The sequence below is a fragment of the Malaclemys terrapin genome, chromosome 9, assembly GCF_027887155.1.
Source record: "Malaclemys terrapin pileata isolate rMalTer1 chromosome 9, rMalTer1.hap1, whole genome shotgun sequence".
Classification (NCBI taxonomy): domain Eukaryota; kingdom Metazoa; phylum Chordata; order Testudines; family Emydidae; genus Malaclemys; species Malaclemys terrapin.
Window position 1 is genome coordinate 50,858,769 of NC_071513.1, and position 16,529 is coordinate 50,875,297.

The 16,529-nt window shown below is 45.7% G+C and overlaps 1 protein-coding gene across 6 annotated transcripts in view; it reads left to right on the forward strand.

Moving 5' to 3' along the window:
- The first annotated feature begins 6,560 nt into the window (after positions 1 to 6,560).
- PAK2 (p21 (RAC1) activated kinase 2) overlaps positions 6,561 to 16,529 on the forward strand; it is an 84,110-nt gene continuing 74,141 nt past the window's right edge. Inside the window, exons 1-3 of one of the 6 annotated variants that reach the window (XM_054038922.1) lie at positions 6,561 to 6,761; positions 7,672 to 7,722; positions 12,423 to 12,538. The gene's annotated coding sequence lies outside the window, so the exon portion shown is untranslated. The remainder of the gene's footprint in view (positions 6,762 to 7,671; positions 7,723 to 12,422; positions 12,539 to 16,529) is intronic. The other 5 variants (XM_054038924.1, XM_054038919.1, XM_054038921.1 and 2 more) reach the window with 5 other exon arrangements.

Here is a 16,529-nt window from a genome sequence, read left to right on the forward strand (position 1 = left end):
CTAGGGGTCTTTGGGGGGCCCTCTCCCCGCTCTCATTTGTTTTTTGAGCATACCCCAGTTTTTAAACTCCCCTCCCATGAACAACGAATTTGTGCCTGGAGATCTCCTGATTATTGTAAGCGAATTGAGTCCTCTCTGCGTCTTCTGATGCTGAAACTGCTGTTCCTCCTGCTGCTTTGGGGATTGGTAAGGAAAAATCTCTTGCACACTCCCCTTGTTCTAGTTGCTGGCTTTCTTTCCCCAGCAGGCAGACCCAAGCTAACTCCTTGGTCTGTATCTGTAATCTGCTTCTAGCTCCGCAGCACCTTTGCTGCTAGAAATAAGCCTGCTTGCAGCCACCACTAGTTAAACACCACCCCCCTTGAAGCTGTATCCTGGGCACACACCACTCTGCCCTCTGGAACTACCCCTAGTATAAGGTGCACCCATTAGGTTAGATTTAGCCTTTAGTCTAGATAAATTGTAATTTCATTTTGCATAGTTGTGGCTAAGTTAGGTTTAGAAAATTGCTTGCATCTGTAAGTTAGGCTTAAAGAATTGTTGCGTTGTGTTTTATTACTTGCTAATTTGGGTACTCTTGGTTAAGTTAAATCATAAGATTTTGCTGTGTTCTGTATAATTGTCTCTCTGCTGTTTAAACTTGCAGCCTGTCTGCTCTGTGTCTCTCTCTCTCTCTCTCTCTCTTAATCCCTTCCCCCACATGCTCACCCCGCTCCTACTGCTGCCAAACCTCAATTGTATTACTGAAGTCTAGCCTAAAACCCCATTGGTTACCCTTTTTCTCTCTAACACACCTCACATTTTACATTTAACCGCTGTGACATATTTTTACCTAGAGTTGTTGGTTATTTAACACATTTTACCCATAACTGTTAGTTGGTTATATGCTGCTGTGACACACCCTTTATATAGGAACTGTAAGCTACCTGTTACGTTTATACTTCAGTGTTAATTGGTTACCAACTGTATTGTACCCCACTATTGAAACCCCCTATCCTATTTACTAAAAGAAACCCTTCCCCAATTGTTTACCTTAACAAACCCCAGACCCCTCACTATTGAATTTTCCCTGTTTTTGCATTTTCTTAATAAAGTTTATTTTGCACCCCACCAGTGCAGTAGTTGTCCCCCAAGATCCCCTACCTGCTGACAGGGTCAGTATTTAGGGCTGGTCTACACTTAGTCCGGACTTCGGACTAAGGTACGCAAATTCAGCTAAGTTAATAACGTAGCTGAATTCGAAGTACCTTACTCCGGACTTACCGCGGTCCAGACGCGGCCGGAAGTCTCCCCCCGTCGGCGCCGCGTACTCCTCTCGGCGAGTTGGAGTACCGGCGTCGATTGTGAGCACTTCCGGGATCGATTTATCGCGTCTTAACCAGACGCGATAAATCGATCCCAGAACATCGATGGCGTGCCTCCGGACCAGCCGGTAAGTGAAGACTAGGCCTTAGATACCGTGTCCTTCCACTCATTCAAATGAGCTCTTTCATTGGAGGTGCATTTCATTATTTCCGAGAACACCTCATCTTGCGTCCTCTTTCTCCCCCGCCTTATCTGAGATAGCCTTCGGGACTGAGGCGGGAGGCTTGAAAAATTTGCAGCTGCTGGAGGGAGGGATGAAAAAAAGGAGAGAAGTTTTTAAAATGATACATTTTTACAGAACAATGCTTATACTCTTTCATGGTGAACAACACTATTCACATTACATAGCACATGTGATTTCAGTACAAGGTCGCATTTTCCATCTTAATATTGAGTGCCTGTGGCTTTGGTGTTAGAGATCACAGACGCAGGTCTGGGCAACAGAATTCAGCTTGTATGCGGCCATGGTAAACCATTGTCTTTTGGCTTCTGCGCCCTCCTTTCCCACATACCAAGCAAAGCCTGTTGACTGCTGCGGTTTTCCTGTTAACCTTCAGCAGCAGAAAACAAACTAACCCCTCCCCCCCATCCAATTCTCTGGGATGATCGCTTTATCCCTCCCCCCCACCGCGTGGCTGGTATCAGGGAAGCTCCCTGCTAGCCAAACGCGAAAAGCTCAGGCCCAATTTCCCCTCCCTCCCCCCCGCTTGGCTAACTGCAGGGAAGGATTTCTTTTCAGCCACAGGCAAACAGCCCAGTAGGAACGGCCACCTCTGTCCCCTTAATTAAATTCCCGTATTTCAACCAGGTTACCATGAGCGATATCACTCTCCTGAGGATTACACAGCGAGATAAAGAACGGATGTTGCTTGAATGCCAGCAAAAACCGGGACCATACGCTGCCAGGCTTTGTCATGCAATGATACCAGATTACTTGCTACTAGCATGGCGTGGTCAAGTGTCCTACCATGGAGGATGGAATAAGGCTGCACTGCCCAGAATCCTTGTGGCAAGGCTTTTGGAGTACCTCCAGGAGAGCTTCATGGAGATGTCCCTGGAGGATTTCCGCTCCATCCCCAGGCACATTAACAAACTTTTCCAGTAGCTGTACTGCCTGCGAATGCATCCCAAGTCCTCAGGGCAAAGTAATCATTAAACGCTTGCTTTTAAAACAAGTTTTATATTTTAAAAGGTAAATTCACCTGAGTTCCCTTCCACTGGGTCATGGTCTTGTATACTGGGTTGGGAGGATACTTCAGTCAGGCTGAGAAAAAGATCCTGGCTGTTGGGGAGAACAGAGTGCTGTGTGCTCTCCGCAAACTCATCTTATCCTCCTCCTCTTCATCTGCAGAATCCTCAGGTGTAGCGGATGAGATTACCCCCGCCTCGGAATCCACGGTCAGCGGTGGGGTAGTGGTGGCAGCCCCCCCCTACAACTGCATGCAGCTCGGCATAGAAGCGGCATGTCCGTGGCTCTGACCCGGAGCGACCGTTTGCCTCCTTTGTTTTTTGATAGGCTTGTCTGAGCTCCTTGACTTTCACATGGCACTGTAGTGAGTCCCTATTGAGGCCTCTCTCCATCATGCCCTTGGAGATTTTTTCAAAAGTTTTGGTATTTCGTCTTTTAGAACGAAGTTCTGCTAGCACTGAATCCTCTCCCCATATAGCGATCAGATCCAGTACCTCCCGTATAGTCCATGCTGGTGCTCTTTTTCAATTATCGGCCTGCATGGTTACCTGTGCTGATGAGCTATCTGTGATCACCTGTGCTCTCCACGCTGGGCAAACAGGAAATAAAATTCAAATGTTCACGGGGCTTTTCCTGTCTGTCTGGCCAGTGCATCCGAGTTCAGATTGCTGTCCAGAGCGGTCACCATGGTGCACTGTGGGATAGCTCTCGGAGGCCAATACCATCAAATTGTGGCCATACTAACCCTAATTCAAAATTACAATATCGATTTTGGCACTACTCCACTCATCGGGGTGGAGTACAGAAATCGATTTTAAGAGCCCTTTATTTCGAAATAAATGGCTGCGTTGTGTGGACGGGTGCAGGGTTAATTCGATTTAACGCTGCTAAATCTGAATTAAAGTCATAGTGTAGACCAGGCCTTCCACGTGGTCATTTTATTCCAGAATTCGTGTCTGCACATGAAGTTATTCTGGAATAGTTATGCTGGTCAATTTCCCTGTGTATTAAAGGCATATGCTGTCAAAAGAGAGGTGGGGTGGAGAGGAGTCGAGGAAACAGTTGAGAGCAACAGAAGTTGGAAAGTTTAATAGAGAGATTGCTTCTGACCTTGTGGATAGGTCTTAAAGTCTGCTACTTCTCCAAGGCTGTGTGAAAACAAGTTGCCTGATAGGTGGGAGAAGTTGGTGTTTCTGATTTTGAAGGAAAATCAGCTGTTGCATGAAACCTGGGGTGAAAGGAGAGCTTAGCAAAAGGGAGAGGTCAGGACATGTGGATGAGCTGGGAGGTCAACTCAAAGATTAAATCTGTGGTAGGCAGCTTCTGGAGAAGCCATGGAGACTAAGCATGCTGTTCTCAGCTTCTCTTACTGCTGCAGAACCTCCTCCTTCAATTTTGGCTGCACTTTTCCCTGCATCTCCTTATTTATGCACACCCTATCTGTGGCCCTATGAAGTTGCAAAACTGCCTCATCAGCCTCCTCCTGATGCTGGCCAAGGTGGCCATCCACCATAACAAGAGGAGAATGCTCGACAGGGAGGTATTTTGCGACTGTGGGGTCTATTTCCATTTCTCCCTTCGCTCACGTATCCGGGTAGAGGTCCTCTGGGCTGCATCCACTGGCTCCCTAGACACCTTCCAGGAGCAGTGGGTACTGTCCAGGATTCTCTGCTCGGCGTCCCCCTCTGACTCCCTGTTTATGACCCTCTGACTCTCTCTCCTGTTCCTGTTTATAATTTATTGCCCCCTGAACTTGCTTGAGGCCTGGGTTCAGTAGCTCCTCCCCTTAGGCTGTGGGAGGGGCCTTCCAATATGTATGGGCTTGCACCCCTAGGGACTTCAAGAGATACGTTTACTGCTGCAGAACCTTCTCCTTCAGTTCTGGCTGCACTTTTCCCCGCACCTCTTTATTTACACACACCCTATTTGTGGCCCCACAAAGTTGCGAGACTGCCTCATCAACCTCCTCCTGATGCTGGCCAAGATAGCCGGCCACTATACCAGGGTAGGAAGTTGGATGGGGTAGGGGGTGCTCTGCGACTGTGGGGCCTACTTCAGATCCTCCCTTAAGTCCTGTGTGGGGGAAGAGTTCCTTTGGGCAGTGTCCACTGGCTCCCTGGACACCTATGAGGAGCAGTTGGCGCTGTCTGGGGCGGGAGTCTCTGCTTGGTGTCCCCCTCTGCATCCTTGATTTTGAACCTGTCTTTAATGTCTGGGTGTACTGGTTGCTCCCCGTAGGCTGAGGAGAAGGGCCTTTATCTGTGGGTAGGACCACACAAACCCATCTTGAGTGCTGCTATTGGCACCCCTGTGTTAGAAGAGTGGCACACACCGGTGAATGGTGGAGGATGGCAATAGTGGAAGCTGCTGCCATTTGTTCCCCCTAACTACCAATGTGTTTTGATGGTAGGGCAAGAAAAAGCTGTGCAAGCTACGAGCTGCAGAGACTGGTGGTGCTTAAGGAATGTAGAACTCTGCTCGAACATGGTTAATTTTTCTTCAGTGATGTTGATACAAGCATTAGTTCCCCCTCCCCCAAACACCTTAAGGGAAGAGGAAGGATGAGTAAAGTATATTTGTAGGGATGTGAGATGCAGCCACCTGGTGCTGCCAGGCATCCTTGCATAACTTTGTCACAAACACAGAATAAACTAACATTGTCTCTGAAATACAAGAAAATGTGGATTTCAAGGAGACAATTTGTGTCCTGTCTCCTATTGCAATAAAGAAGCAGGATACCCACTCCCTCACTCATGGTAAAGACATTTTATTCAGCACTCTAAGACATACTGAGGAAATATATCAAATTTCAAAAGAAAGGAAGTCAGAGCTGAAGTGTGAATTAGCGATAGACAAAAGTGCAGATGACCAGAGATTCTATTCTCCGACAATTCCATCTCTCTTTTAGAAAGCAACCAGCTCTTAATCTGTGTTTTGCCACGTACAGTAATGGTGCTATAGAATAATTAGAGACTGTTTGGCTACTATTCAGGAAATATATTACTTAAGGAATTTTGCATTTTGAAGTAGTTTATTTCACAAATAACAGCCATCTATCTGTAGGGACTGTAGGCAACTATCCAGAGGTGCCACTAGACTCCTCGTTTTTAACCAAAGGCTTGTCAGTTGCTGCCTATCAGTCTTCTGTAGGATTTCTCAGGCCTTCAGGACTTTTGAGGGTGAAGCAGCATTTTAGTGCCCCCTGGCTATTGGGGTTGCCATTTTAAAGTAACAGGAAATCAAAGAGCAAGAAAATAAGCAGTCCAACTGCAGGTTAGGAGCTGCTGGCAAGAGCACACACTTGCACCTGGACAGGATAGTATTTATTAAAAAAGTCTTTTTGCCCCCAAAAGGGGAAAGAATTGCACAGCTCAGAGAAGCAAAGGACTCCAGGCTTTTCCATAGCCTGTATGCCCACAATGAGAAAATAAAAAGCCTGCAAGTGTAGTCTGACTGAGGCACGTATTAATACATGGGTTTTGTTTTAAATGAGGGAAATAATCCCCTCCTGGTAAGTGAATCTATCCGTGGTGGGGGAGGGGGCGAAGCTCTGTCTTTAGCTGCCTGGACAGGGGTGACCGACTGGGTGCCGCTTTAAATGCCTGTGGCTCCTCTTTAGACAGGAACACGCAGAGAGCTGAGGATTGGTGCTAGGCGCTGTATGGCCGCATGGGAGAACCCAGCCCCCCAGCGGAGGCCAGCATTTAAGACAAATGACGTATGGCTTGTGGGGGAGGGGGCTGCGGGACCGCTCCGCTTCCGCCTGCGTCGGGAATCGGGGCCGGACAGGTGCTGATTAACCAGGACAACACTTTCCAGCGGGCTCCGCGCAACGTCGGCTGCCTGTCTCGGGGGCAGCCCGGCAGCGTTGTTGCATCATGGGAACTATAGTCCTCAATCGAAGCACCTCCCCCTCCGCATTGCCGCTGTGTCATGGGAACTGTAGTCCCCGCGCCCTGCGCGTGAACATCTGCGCGAGGGGCAGCCCCTCCCCCTTCCCCTCCTGGGCTGTGGCCACGCGCGGCGGTTCCGCTTCCCCCTCCGGCTGCCGCCGCCTCGGTGGGTCCCACTGCCGCCATTGCAGGAGGCTCTGTGCGGCGGCCGCGCCGTGCGAACGAGAGGTCCCGCCCCGCAGCCCCCTCGGCGACTGGCTCCTTTCCGGAGGTGGGTGGCGCCGCGGCGCAGCGGGCAACCCCGTCTGCCCCCGGTGAGTTCAGCGCCCGCTGCGCGCCGGGGCGGGGACCGGCTGAGGGGGCAGCGGGGCCGGGTGGCCGTTCCCTCCGCCGTGCACGCGACCCGGCGGCGTGTGCATGGCCTGGCCCGGCTAGCGGCTGGGAGTCTCCCACCTACCGTGGGCGGAATCCTAGTCCTCAGGCTGGCGGGTGGCGGCGCCTCCCCGCCGCTTCCTCCTGAGTCGCTTCCTTGTTGGGGATCACTGAGGTGTAGGCAGCGCCCTCTGCCCAGCCCCGCCGGGTAGGGAGCGCCCGTCCGCTCGGCACAGAGCCTGTAGGACGGAGACCAGGTGCTCAGGCACCCGCCGCCAGGCTCCTGCAATTCCCCCAACTGCGAAACTCCGCAGGAGGGTGCACTCCTTCCTGGCGGGGGCGGCGTGGGCTGCATGGCACGGTGGGGTGGCGGGGAGAGGGTTTTGGGATACCTGTGTGGGGTAGCGGGGGGAACCTGTACGGACCTTACACTGCAGTGTTAGGGCTGTCAGGGTTTGGCGTAATAGGCCTGGTCAATACCTGGCTGCAGCTTAGGGCTATGAAAAACTTTCCGTCCTGTGTGACATGGTGGTTGATCTAACCCCTATTGTAGAGGTAGCTACCGTCTCTCCGGGTGAATTTACTACAGCCATGGAAAAACACCTTCCATAGTAAGTGTCTATGCTACAGTGACACAGCTATAGGTGATTTTGGGATGGCTGCATAATAATAGTACTTGCAAAAACATACTCGCAACAACTTTGTGCCCCACCATCTTGTAATCACTCCAAGAAATAGCACATGAATAAGACAGAAGTAGAGTTAAATGAGCCAATATATTTGTTATTTCACTTTAATACTGTTTTTAAAGTTGTAATATAATTCCCCCCTCCCCAATTCTCTTCCTTTCAGATACTACTTTCTGCTTTTAGAAGTGCCTTCATGTTCAACAAAACTTAATGGGTAATGAAATTGTCTGTCTTTCTAGAAACAAATATTGAGTTTTTAAAAAATTTTTATGTATAGTTATTTTCTTATCATGAGTGATTTTTGGTGTAGTTTAAAAAAAAAAGACACCTATAAATTTATTGTGCTGCTGATATATGCTGAACTTAATTTGTGTAAATAGACATGAAAATTTAGGCCTGAAACTAAGTACAACCTGTGTTTCTCCCTATCCTGTTTGTCTTTAATTCTCATAGATAGGTATGATAGAAGCACGTTTCTGTGGGGTTGATTTTTTTTCTGGGGCTGCTCTCTAAAACTTAAAGGTCATCCATGTTTTGGGAGGTGGGCGGTACACCATTGACCTCTGTGTAATTTTAACAAGCTTTACAAAAAGAATTAACAGAATTCTTAGTAAAGTTTTACCCAAACTTAGTTTTTGTAACTATTTTTCCAACAGAAATATTTCTGGTAAATAGCTGTGTTTTATGGGATTTCTTTTTCTGTAACATTCTCCTGTAGTGTAAGCAACCCAAATATTGCAGCATTCCATTACTGTGTTTTTTTTTATTGGAGAATTCCTTGGAGGATCAGCACCCCATGTTTGTTTATGCTTTGTCTCAATGTAGTTGCCATTGTCTCTTTTTTGTTTTGTTTTGTCTGTTGATGTCACTTTCTGTCTTCTGGCTTGTTTTCTTCTTTTTAATTTCCTATTTTTGTTCTTTTTTTTCCTGCTCCCCCCCAGCCCTGCTCATGAGAAAACTATAGAGTTGAAGGCCAGAAGGGATCATTAGATTATATAGTCTTACAGGCCATTACATTTCAGTCAAATACCCCTGTGTTGAGTCCAGTTACTTTAGATGAATAAAGCATTTAGTTCTTAGGAGACTAAACTATTGTTTGCCACAGGCAGAGAACAGGAGAGACAGGTGCCACCCAAGTCCTTGCAATGGCAGGAAACTGATTAGGTGAGATGTGTGTGGCTAGATGATCCCAGCACTCACTCTGTAACCCATACTGAGGAGGAAGGCGAAAATCCCTGCAAATCTGACCAGGGGGGGAAATTCTTCCTTACCTATATCTGGCGATCAGTTAGACCCTGAGCATGTGATCAAGACACACCAGCCACATGTCTAAGGCAGAGAATTAGGATGCAGATATGAGAGGGTGTGTCTAACCGTGTCTCTGACTTACCCATTGAGAGGGCTACTTTTAGTCCAGTACTTACTTATCTTCTCCTGTCCTGTTTTTTCTTCTTCTTTCACTTCTCCCAAATTCTTTTTGGGTTGGAATTTCAACTCCTAAAGTGTTGTCTGAGAGCTGGCCTGAGCTTCCAGTGCCAGTATCCTCTTGCTGCAGATTAGCAGATCATTAATTGAGGTGTGTCTGCTGTCGCCACAATGAAAATATAGTGGCTGTCAGAACAAGTCTCCTAGTTGTGTTTAAAGGGCTTATTTTTTTTTAAAATGGTTTATTTTGATGCCATCGTTAAACCACATCAGTATCAAAGGGTCTGTCCCTAAGTTCCTTCTAAGCTGCGCAGCAGGCTATTAAGGGCTGTGCAGGTACGCAGCCTGGGAGAGGTGCCTCTCCCCCCAGCCCTGGCCCTGGAGCTGCCACGGCTGTGGAGAGGCCCTTCACCCCCAGTCCCAGAGCTGCCGCGGCGAGAGGGGCCTGGGGGGAGTCCTCTCTCCCTGCTGCAGCCCCGGGGAAGCCTGAACCCCAAACTCCTCATCCCCAGCCCCACCCCAGAACCTGCACCCCCAGTCAGAGCCCTCAGCCCCTGCACCACAACCCTCTGTTCTAGCCCTGAGACCCCTCTGGCACCCCAAGTCCTATCCCCAGCCAGAGCCCTACCGCACTCCAGACCCCTCAGCCCCACCCCTGCCACTCATTATCTCCATATTGGTGCACATAACAAAATTCATTCTGCACATGGATGGGTGTAAAAAATTAGAGGGAACATTGGTCTGGCCTAGTAGTGGCATGAGTGAAGATGCTAATGCTGGAGTCTTGTGCTGGGACCCAAGCAGCATTTCGTAAACTGACGTGTTTGACTGAAATGTACAGGTCGGGAGAAAAGGAGGGAGGATAGGAGAGACATGGTAGTGGAAGGAACTGAGTTAGATGGGGAAAGTACCTGGCTACGAAAAATGATTTGCCGAAGATCCCCCTCAGTCATTAACAGCACCGACATATGTGGTGGGCTATGGAAGTCCTATTTAAATACTTTAAATTTAAGCATTTAAAGTAATCTAAAGCAGTTTTTACCCATGCCATTTTGTAAAATGACTTAAATGTTTTGAGCAGTAGTGGTTGAGCAGGTAGATGATTTATAGTATATAATTTGTAGGCTTGGAACTAACTTCAGCCAATCAGATGATATCTCTCCTTCCAAGCTATTTTATAACTCCTCAAGGTATAAAATCAAATAGCTACAGGTATTTGTGACTTGTACAGGGCTGAAACAAATTATAAATTTAACTTTCCTGATGTATATTATTGTTGGCAGTTCAAGCAGAGTAGAACCAAATTGTCAGACAGGTGGTTGTAAAGCTTTCCACTGAAGAGATTATTCCAGAAACGTAATTACAATGATCAGTTTCACTGCTCTTTTTTTCTCTTTATGAAAGCAGAAACCAGTTGGAGCAGTAAGAAGGTTCAAAAAGAATACTAGATTGCTATATATTCCTTTGAACTTCTCATGTTAACTAGGCAGTGTTTTCTTGGAAATATTGTAAGTGACTCTCAAATATAAGTCTGCAATTGCCAAGCAGAGCCTGGAAAATATTACCATGCCATAAATAAGAATTATGTATAAATTACAATTGAACATTACTAGAGCAAGCATTGCAGTCAGACCAAGGATTCTTGAGATGCTTTTCTGTTTAGGGGTGGGGTTCTTTGTATCACTGTAATGTAGGATGAAAAGAAACTATGCTTAATATTCGTATTATGCATTTTGATGAAAGTATGATGTGTTAAGTGTTTTGGCATTAAAATGTTAGTTGAGATAGTGAACTAGCAGTTTTGGGGCTTGGATCATTGTGTTGTAAGTGGAAGGAGTTAGCTTTGTACTTCAAGGCTTTACATTGAACTAGATTGAAATCTTGGAGCAAGATTTCATAGAAAGTCAGTTATATTAGCTTACTTGGGTATTGGTCTGCATTTTACTGCCGGTATACAAGTCCTCTGGTCTAGAGGGTAGAGGCTGGTACTGGGAGTTTGGAGACATTGGTTTTGTTCCCAACTCTGCATCCTTAGACAAGTCACTTCTTTTCTGTTTTCTCAGCTACAATATAGGGGATCAGGCCTTCGAAATTTCACACCTGTTAGCCAGAGTTAGCTATGAAGGTGGGCGTAGCCCTCAGCAAAGTCAAAGGGCAAAGTCCAAGGGCAGTGAGGCCCTCCTGATCATTCCCAGCTATTGGAAAGGGAGCAGTTACTGGGTCTTTTTCCTGAAGCCTGATTGGGGATGTCCTATTTTGTATCAGCTTCTTGCAAGTAGTTATCAGATAAATGTGAAACTGCTCTCGTTGAGGAAGACACTTCCTGTCTCATCACCACCTTCAGAGCATCCTTGCTGTTGCATGTGGGTTTCTGCTTCTATACCCTTCCCATAGAAACTCTTTGGGTGAAGGGGGAGGGGTAAGGTCTTCATCACTCCTTCCCCAGTCAGCCCTCTGCTTGGTTCCTCTTCCACTATGACTAGCTGCAATGCTTGCGTTCTCAAACAGCAGTAGTATATGATTGACAGTTTTACAGCTGCCCACTGGGTTCTGAATAACTGCAATAAATCTGACCAAAATGTTTTAAATTTCACTCTGCTGCTGTTTGGATAAGCCATGGCTAGCAGCAGTACTGGAGCTGTCTGTCTGCAGATTCATGAAAACAGTACATGAGTTTTGGCTCTTTCTGAAGTCATTTCTTCAGCAATTAGGACTAGACATTTATTTTTTAAATGAAAAATTTCTGCAGATATTGCTGGTTAGGTTTCATTTTAACTTGACAGTTCAGGCTATCTGCTTACCCAAAGCAAGTAGATTTTTTGAAGCTCTCAGGTTAATGATACTTAACCACCTTTTTAAAGCACTTTGGAATTTGTCAATGAAAAGCATTATGTCAAGTACTAGTTATGTAATAGTGGTTAGAACCATTTTAACTAGCTTGCTTTGTTTATCTCTGGAGAGAAATTTTGTGTAGTTCTCAAAAACAAAAGATCCCCACTAGGTGCTTTACAGAACAACTAGAAAGACAGGCTCTTTTCCCAAAGAGCTAAATCTAACTTCAGAGATGGCAGGATAGGTTGAGGATAACAAATAGGGAAGAAAAATGACATGGGCAACAGCTGGATACAGAGTTTAATCAGGAGCATATCTAGATGCTCAGTTTTTAAAGAATGATTGACTCAGTATTTGGGAGTATCATTACAGATGTATGCCTTAAAATGGATTTGAATGAAGAGAAGTTAATAGGTTGGCAGTCCTCTATTATTGTTCCTTGTCATAAAATTTCAATATTGTTTAAAGCATGCTTGTCCTAGATATATTGGTAAGATAGGTAAAATGTTGAATGGGAGCTGGACATGCATTCTAGAAGATTCTTGGTAGACTCTGCTTGATTGTATATACAAAAACTACAAACTCAGATTTGCCCAAGGTTGCTTGTTTCACTTGAAGTTGATTACTTGTTACTGAAATATTTTATTCTTGTTCCAGAAAATTAATCGTTACCTGTTGCCATCAAACAGCTGCTATATTTGAATCTTGCATCAGAGTAGTTGTCTCTGAGCTAGTGAAGGTGGTAGTTTTCTTTCCCTGCATACACTGTTGTGGTAAGATACATTTACTCCAACCTTCTACTTTTGTAGTTTTTTAATATCTCAATTTAATACAGGTACAGGGGTTGGGAAATCATCTGGTGTATTAGAATATAGAATGATAGTTTTTAATCAAATCTGAATTATGAATGATGGCAGTTAACATAAAAATAGTCTTGAGTTTTATGGATGCCAGTGTGACCCACTGGGTAGTACTCAGGAATCCTGGCTCGACCACTGATCTGCTGTATGACATTGGGCATTTCTCTGCCTCTGTTTCCTGACTGTTTCACTATAGTCTTGTCTTTGTAATTGTAAGCTTTTGGGGCATGGATGTTATTGTGTGTTTGTACAGTGCCTAGCACAATGAACCCCCGTCTTGGTTGTAGTGGTTCTGTGTTACAGTATAGCATCATAGACTTTAAGGTCAGAAGGGACCATTATGATAGTCTAGTCTGACCTCCTGCACAACTCAGGCCACAGAATCTCACCCACCCGCTCCTGTAATAAACCCTATATCTATGTCTGAGCTGTTGAAGTCCTCAATCATGGTTTAAAGACTTCAAGGTGCAGAGAATCCTCCAGCAAGCCTCCCACGTTGCAAAGGAAGGCAAAAAATCCCCGGGGCCTCTGCCAATCTGCCCTGGAGGAGAATTCCTTCCTGATCCCAAATATGGCGATCAGCTAAACCCTGAGCATATGGACATGCATCCGACGAAGTGGGCATTCACCCACGAAAGCTTATGCTTCAATACATATGTTAGTCTTAAAGGACTCTGTTGCTTTTTACAGATCCAGACTAACACGACTACCCCTCTGATACCTGAGCATGTGGGCAAGACTAACCAGTCAGACACCCAGGAAAGAATTCTCTGTAGTAACTCAGATCCCACCCCATCTAACATCCCATCACAGGCCATTGGGCATATTTATCGCTAATAGTCAAAGATCAATTAATTGCCAAAATTAGGCTATCCCATCATGCCATCCCCTCCATAAACTTACCGAGCTTAGTCTTGAAGCCAGCTATGTCTTTTGCCCCCACTGCTCCCCTTGGAAGGCTGTTCCAGAACTTCACTCCTCTAATGGTTAGAAACCTTCGTCTAATTTCAAGTCTAAACTTCCTGATGGCCAGTTTATATTCAGTATCATTTATGGTAATTCTTCCTTTGGTCACAAAATTGAATAAAAGAGCAGTGATTAAACACTTCCACAATCTGAAGAGTTGTCCCCCTCTGGAAAGAGAATAGTGTAAATTGAAAGTGTTTACGTCTTTGCAACAAGTCAGAAAATTTAAGATAAGCTTTCCTATTTGATGTATAGGGTGTTGCATGATCAATTGAAAACTTTACAGGTAAAGTTAATCTGTCACATTGAGGAATTATGGCTGAAAGTAGGCAACCAGTAAGTAGTTATGAGAGGTTTAAATACAATTTAAAATGTGATATATTCTTTTCATAATAGGATTTGGCATAATATGCACCCTCTTCCTTTTGTACTGAACATTAGCTTGAACAAGAATGAGGACAGCTGGCAGATACTCTAGTGCAAGAGATGTGACTGGGCTAACAAGGCCTTTATTATGCAGCTTCTGACTGCTTCTCTGAAATTTTCTCCTTCCTGTTAAGTTTAAGGTAGTTACTTCACCTCTGACTCATCACATACCCACAAAAGTTCACAACTATCAGCATGAGCACATGCTTTCAGAATTTCTTTAATGCAATTCAGCGTTTTTGTCCAATATATCATGGTTTATTTCACAAATTTATTTGAGGGACATCATCTCATCAGTATTTTCTACCTTAGGGCAGATTAGTTCCTTCCCTGCAGTGTCTTGCTTCCTAAAAACCCAAATAAAATTTTCAAAAGGCACCACATTTAGGATGACACTGAAAAGGGGATGTTTCTGGAATGATGCATTCCATTCCCCCAGACCAAATTGTTTTGTCCTCAAAAATACTGTTCTTATCATGTGTTATGGTAGCTGATGAGTCTCAGAACTTATAGAAAGGACTCTCTACTTGTCCTGGTGCTGATGCCTGTTGCAGAATTCCAGGTTGAAATGTCATCCTCTATTAAAGATGCACTTTGAGGAACTGCCAGATGGTATTCCACTTACTTGAGGTCAGAGTTCTTCAGATGCTGAGGGTGCATTTCTGGTGGTCTGGCACTTCGGTGCGAGAGATTTTCTGACAAGGATCCTGTTGTCAGCTCCAGCTGGAACCCCGGGAGGTAGGATTTCCTGGATCTTAAGGGTCCTGAAAAGCATAGGCCTCCTCTGATTTGGCCTGGCAACCTCAGTTGTCAGCATTAGGGTGCCAGTTGGGTATGTCTGGAGAAAGCACCAGGAGTCAACACCCTTCGAAGGTTTGGAAGACGTGGATGTCATAGCACTCAGAACAGTCATCAGTGCAGAGCCCCAACTACCACTCTGTAGGATCTGTTGGATTATTGGGTTAGGCAAGATTTTCTTCAGAACAGCCTTCCCTTAGCACTTTGTGGATGAGCTCTTGATCCAGTGGGAGACGGATCTGAGTTCAGTGCTGTGGACCTCTCAACTGAAAAAAGCAGGTTTCTTGCCATTCTCCTGCAGTTCTACATCTAGTTTGGGCTCACGAATATCATTTGGGCTTCAATTTTTAGTTTGGACAGCTCCCAAGTTTAAATCTGTCAGACTTTTTTCCATCTCGGTACTGTGCACCTTTGGACTTTTGGCCTTATGGTACTCTAGCTCCTGTGTCAGTAGTCTCTTTAGGCTTGTCCACATGAACAATTAGACTGTGATGAGCTGGGGTGTGACTCTACCCCATGCTAGCTTGCAGCAGGTGAACTGTCTGTATGCACCCTGCTGACATGTTAAGTTTGTTAATGCACTTTGATCTAGTCCCATTTCAAAAAGATGTCTAATTCAAAGTGCTCTAAGCAACATCGTCTCCTCTTTCTAGGAAGTCTCCAAGGAAGAGGTGAAGGCTGCTGTGGGCATACCTTTACCTTTTCTGTTAGAGTTCCGTAGAGTTAGATCTTGTCGGACCTGGGTATGTTAGCTCTTAGTAGCCAGCTACTAGTATATCCGCACTAATACAATCATGTAAACTGTCAAAGGCACAGTTTGCAGTGGTGGAGCTTACCCATGTTTGAACTTGTAGTAAGCTTCACTGGTGCAAATCCTAACTTAGAGAGACTACTTCCTCTCCCTAGGCAAAATCACGGACAGTACCTCAGACTAATAGAGGATAGTGCCCACTGTCAATACAAGGTACTACTTTAGGGTATGTCTTGACTGCACAGATAACCTGGTGATTGGCACCTGGGTTAGCCTAGCATGGGTACAAGCATCCCCCTGGCAAAGCCCCAGCTGTGTTACTATGGTCTTCGCTGTTTCTGCGTGCTCCTGTGTATTGGGGGCATGTCCCATGGTGGTTTGTGCTGAAACACCCTGTCAATTGCTGGAGAATGTTTGTTCTTTGGGGGGATTTGTGGGAAGGGCATTGGAGGACTCTGATTAGTCAAATGATTTAGCCTTTAGCCTGCATCCTTACAGCAAAGGGGGCAGGTTCCAACCCATGTTAGAGCAGAGCTCAGATTCTGTACCCTCCCCCCGAACGCAATGCTAAACTGAGTAAGCTAGCCTGGACATAAAGTACCTCCAAACATGGGTCAGAGGTTTTACTTTGTGGGTGATCGGGGGGTTGGGCTAAAACCTGGGTAAGAGCCTAGGTTAACTGTGTAGTGAAGACATACCCTTGCTCTTTGGGTTGTTAGCAGCCTGAGTGTAATTTACAAAGTGCTTGGTGGTCACAGACAGCTCTTCTGCATCAAGGGGTTGTGTATGTTGTATCTGTATCTGAGTCAATGGCTAATAAGAGCCCTATCTCAGTGAGGTAATTCACACCCTTTGGGTATCTAGGTTAGTCCAAGAGAGTGAACCAATAACCCATGTTCTCGACTCTGTCCACCAGTCTCAAACCCTGCTTCAAACTCCCCCCTGCTGGCATCCACAACCAAG